A 5,758-nucleotide genomic window follows, 5' to 3' on the forward strand; every position below is an offset into this window, starting at 1 on the left:
GGCGGATTTGGCCGCGGCGGCGGCGATGCGAGATGCGGGCGAGGCGAGGCGGCGCGAACGGCGAGGAGGAGAGAGAGGGGGTCCGGGCGGCGCTATAAAAGGAGGGGAGGAGGCGGCCTTGGAGGAGGGGCGACGGCGCCGTGGAGAGGACGGACTCCGGCGAGTCCTGCTGAGGCACGCGAGGAGGAAGGCGGCGGCGTGCTGGCTGGGCTGGGTCGTGGCCTATTGGGCCGGCCCAGTTTAGTGGCGGAGGAGAGAAGAAGTTTTTTTTAACATTATTTTCCAGACAACAAAAATAACAAAACCAAAATAAATAAAAATATTATATAGGCATATAATATATCAAAAATTTTAGAAAAAGATTTTCTACACGGTGAACATTTTTATAACTTCAAATAAAATCCACACAAATTCAGATAAATCAAAGAGTACCACTGGTCTATTAAAATCCAACAAAATCATTTAAAAAAATACCAAAATGATTTCAAATTAATTTTTCTCCAATTTTCTGTTGTAGGGAATCATGTTACCCTATTTTCCATATATTTTATTTTTGGAGAAAAATAATTTGAATAAAACTCAAATAACTCCAAATTGTAAATAGTTTCCAAAAGGACTTTGAATTTGATCCTTTTAAACTTCTAACTCATATTTCATATGTTTTGAAGAAGTCATTTTATCTTCTCTCATGAAAATCATTGAGTTGCTTGAAGTTTATGAATTTGAAATATTTTCAAACGAAATTCAAATCTTTTTCAAAACCCCTTTTCATTTATTTTAAATGGAAGAAGTCATGTCATCTTCTCTCTAGGGTTTTGTGTTGAAAAGAATTTGAATTCATGGAGATCACGAATGAAAGATGAAAGTTTGGGAAAGTCCTTTTATTCCCTCTCATTTAACTTTCAAAAAGTTTCGAATTTCACTCACTTTCAGTAAATCAATCAAATAGTCAATCAAATATATCTATTTAATATAACATTCCAAAATTTAGAATTTTGGGATGTTACATTAGCTAATAACCTTTTGAGTTCATATCTATCTTTGCAAGCTAAAATAGCTAAAGAAGCTTCTTGATCAAATAAATAACCCTTAGGAATAACAAGTGATTCTTCATCATCATAATCAGATTCAATATTTTCAATCTCTCTATCCCTAGCAAGTCGTTCCTCGAGAAAATCACTAAGTGGCACAGTAGTATCAAGCATAGAAGTAGTTTCATCATAAGTATCATGTATAGCAGAAGTAGCATCATCAATAACATGCGACATATCAGAACGAATAGTAGAAGCAGGTTTAGGTGTCGCAAGCTTACTCATAACAGAAGGTGAATCAAGTGCAGAGCTAGATGGCAGTTCCTTACCTCCCCTCGTAGTTGAGGGATAAATTGTTGTCTTAGCGTCTTTCAAATTCTTTATAGCGTCCAGCAGATATAAATACCAAGTGACTCAAAGAATAGAGCTATGCTCGCTCCCCAGCAACGGCGCCAGAAATTAGTCTTGATAACCCACAAGTATAGGGGATCGCAACAACTTTCGAGGGTAGAGTATTCAACCCAAATTAATTGATTCGACACAAGGAGAGCCAAAGAATATTATCAAGTATTAGCAGCTGAGTTGTCAATTCAACCACACCTAGAAACTTAGTATCTGCAGCAAAGTGTTTAGTAGCAACGTAATATGATAGTGATGGTAATGGTAACAAAATAGTAACAAAAGCAAAGTAATGTTTTTGGTATTTTGTAGTGATTGTAACAATAGCAACGGGAAAGTAAATAAGCATAAACCAGTATATGGAAAGCTCATAGGCATCAGATCAATGATGGATAATTATGCCGGATGCGGTTCATCATGTAACAGTCATAACATAGGGTGACACAGAACTAGCTCCAATTCATCAATGTAATGTAGGCATGTATTCTGAATATAGTCATACGTGCTTATGGAAAAGAACTTGCATGACATCTTTTGTCCTACCCTCCCGTGGTAGCGGGGTCCTAATGGAAATTAAGGGATATTAAGGCCTCCTTTTAATAGAGAACCGGAACAAAGCATTAACACATAGTGAATACATGAACTCCTCAAACTACGGTCATCAACGGTAAGTATCCCGATTATTGTCACTTCGGCGTTAACGGATCATAACACATAATAGGTGACTATAGACTTGCAAGATAGGATCAAGAACTCTCATATATTGATGAAAACATAATAGGTTCAGATCTAAAATCATGGCACTCGGGCCCTAGTGACAAGAATTAAGCATAGCAAAGTCATAGCAACATCAATCTCAGAACATAGTGGATACTAGGGATCAAACCCTAACAAAACCAACTCGATTACATGATAAATCTCATCCAACCCATCACCGTCCAGCAAGCCTACGATGGAATTACTCACGCACGGCGGTGAGCATCGTGAAATTGGTGATGGAGGATGGTTGATGATGACGACGGTGACGAATCCCCCTCTCCGGAGCCCCGAACGGACTCCAGATCATCCCTCCCGAGAGGTTTTAGGGCTTGGCGGCGGCTCCGTATCGTAAAACGTGATGAATTCTTCTCTCCTATTTTTTTCTCCCCGAAAGCAGTTATATAGAGTTGGAGTTGGAGTCGGGAGATCTCCAGGGGTCCCACGAGGTAGGGGCGCCCCCACCCTTGTGGCAAGGGTTTGGGCCCCCCTGGTCTTCATCTTTGGCGATGAGTTTTTATTATTTATTGTAAGATATTCTGTGGAGTTTCAGGTTATTCTGAGAACTTTTGTTTTCTGCACATAAAACAACATCATGGCAATTCTGCTGAAAACAGCGTCAGTTCGGGTTAGTTCCATTGAAATCATACAAGTTAGAGTCCAAAACAAGGGCAAAAGTGTTTGGAAAAGTAGATACGACGGAGACGTATCACCAATATTGTGATTATCAAGCTTCAAAAGATTTCACTTTCTAAACCCAATGTGAAGCTACTACTAGGCATGATATGAACATATAATTCCAACTTCATGATATTCAATTCATTCAACAATTTACTCTTAGTATATACGTGAAGCACAAGAGTAGATGACAAACTACTCCAAAAAGATATAAGTGAAGATCAAGCGAGTAGTTAAGTAAATGGGTAGCTATTTGAGGACTCTCTCTCTCTCATTTTAAAAATTTAAGATCTAAGTATTTTATTAAAACAACAAGCACAACAAAATAAAATGACATTCTAAAAATAGCACACATCATGTGAAGAAGCAAAAACTTAGGCTCAACCGAGACTAACCGATAATTGTTGATGAAGAAAGGTGGGATGCCTACTAAGGCATCCCCAAGCTTAGATGCTTGAGACTTCTTGGAATATTATCTTGGGATTCCTTGGGAATCCCCAAGCTTGAGCTTTTGTGTCTCCTTAGTTCCCTTTATATCACGGTTTCCCTAAATCTCAGAAACTTCATCCACACAAAACTCAACAAGAACTCATGAGATAAGTTAGTATAAATCAATGCAAAACCTTATCATTCTCTACTGTAGAAAATCACTAAAATTATTATTTAACATTGCATACTAAATGCCTCTACATATTTAATACTCCTATCCTCAAATAGAATCATTAAACAAGCAAACAATGCAAACATAACAACAATCTGCCAAAATAGGATAGTCTGTAAAGGATGCAAGAAGAATCATAGTTATTTAACTCCAAAAATTCTGAAAATTTACCACACTGTAGGAATTTTTTCATACCTTATTGTGCAAAAAAAATCAAAATTTTATCACATTCTGACTTTTCTCAAGAATTCACGCACTAGCGTCGAACTTTCTGTTTTCAAACAGCCACATATAGACTTGCAAAATAAGCATGGTAAAGGCTATACTTGACATTTTTATTTAAATGAAAGATAAAAAACATTATTATAAATAATAGCAAGCAAATCCTCACAAAATAAAATGATGCTCCAAGAAAACACATATCATGTGACGAATAAAAATATAGCTCCAAGTGAGGTTATGAATAATGTTGGAGACGAAAGAGGGGATGCCTTCCGGGGCATCCCCGAGCTTAGTTGCTTGTATGTTCCTTGAATATTACCTTGGGATGCCTTGGGAATCACCAAGATTAGGGTATTTTCGCTCCTTATTATCCTCATATCGACATCTCACCCAAAACTTGAAAACTTCAATCACACAAAACTTAACGGAATATCGTGAGATAGGTTAGTATGATAAAGACAAATCACTGACTTTGGTACTGTCAAAGACAAGATCCATATTTTTTTCTCACACAATGCTAATGTACCTTATAATTTCCACAATTTATATTGAGCAATATAAGCCATAGAAACTAGGAAACAAGCAAACTATGCATTGGAAACAGAATCTGTCAAAAACAAAACAGTTTGTAATTATCTGGACAATGACCATACTTATTGTCGGTGTACTAGAGTAGGGGTACCCTAGTATCCCGAACTTGTGCACGGGCAGTCGCAACATCCCGCAGCAAGGCTTGCCGGGTGACCGCCAAGGTCCTCCGTGGTTCCTTTGGAGCCATTCAAGAACAAAGTATCCAAGCCAAGGCATCTCAAGACCCCGGCAAGAGGAGCTTGCCGGGAAGGCCAACCAAGGCATCTCAGGACCCCGGCAAGAGGAGCTTGCGGGAAGGCCGACCAAGGCATCCCAAGGAACTTGCCGTGACGCACCACGCATCCCGGCAAGGCCCGGTGAGCGACAAGCTCCCGGACGCGACAAGACAACGACCGCGGCAAGGCGCTTGCCGCGGCAAGCCACCACTCTGTGCCCGCGCTCCAGCACATCCACCAACGTGTCGCTCTGGGACCCTTCCAGGCGTGTGTGGTGGGAGGCTGTGCAGCCAGCGGTGCGCGGTGGCAAGCGGCGCTGACAAGATTGCCATCGTGGCAAGCGGTGGCGTCCCTGACGGTCCCTTTTGCACTATTTAGGCGACGCAGACGGGCATTTAATGCCCTTGTCCCCTGCCGTCAGGGTTAGGTATGATACACTGTAGCAGGTAGCTGTACCTACCGCTACACCTTTACATTTTTACCCTTGTCTACGTTGCCACCTGTCGGTGACCCCTTGAGCATATAAAAGGAGGCCCGTGCGCAATGTAGGAGGGGGGGGGGAGAAAAACTCTCAGGCTCGGTCTCGTTAGCTGCTGGGGTGTACTGTAGCACTCCGCGCTCCCGAGCAAGAACTCAATACAAATCACAAAGCAGGAGTAGGGTTTTACGCATCCGTGCGGCCCGAACCTGGATAAATTGCTCGTGTGCTCCGCCTCGATCCGCTCTTCGTGCAACCTCCGCCCCCGCCGAACCGAAAGGGACTCGGCCCGCCGGTCCCATAGGTGTTCGTGGATCAGTCCCCCGACATCTTTGGCGCGCCAGGTAGGGGGGCGTCGAGGTTGTGTGAACCAGATCCGGCATTCACACGAGCTAGATCTTCATCATCTTCATCGACATGCCGCCGAAGAAGAAGGCTTCGGAGGCGGCTGCTCCGTCCGCGCCGAACCCATCACCGCCGGAGCAAACGGCTGATGGGGCGGACACCGGTGGAAGAATGAGCGTCGACGAGGGAGCTCACGGTGCTGCCAGGACCAAGGACAAGGCTGCGCTGCCCATCGGCGGCGTAGCCGGCTCCCACAACGACCGGGCGCACTCCAAGACCTCGGCGTCCGTACATGCACCGCGCCCATCTCAGGAGGCGCGGGACCGGCAGCGTCATGGTACTCACGGTATCATGCGTTTGCTGGACCAAGATCGAGCTGGTG

The sequence above is a fragment of the Triticum aestivum genome, chromosome 7A (genome assembly GCF_018294505.1).
Source record: "Triticum aestivum cultivar Chinese Spring chromosome 7A, IWGSC CS RefSeq v2.1, whole genome shotgun sequence".
In the NCBI taxonomy this organism is placed as follows: Eukaryota; Viridiplantae; Streptophyta; class Magnoliopsida; order Poales; family Poaceae; genus Triticum; species Triticum aestivum.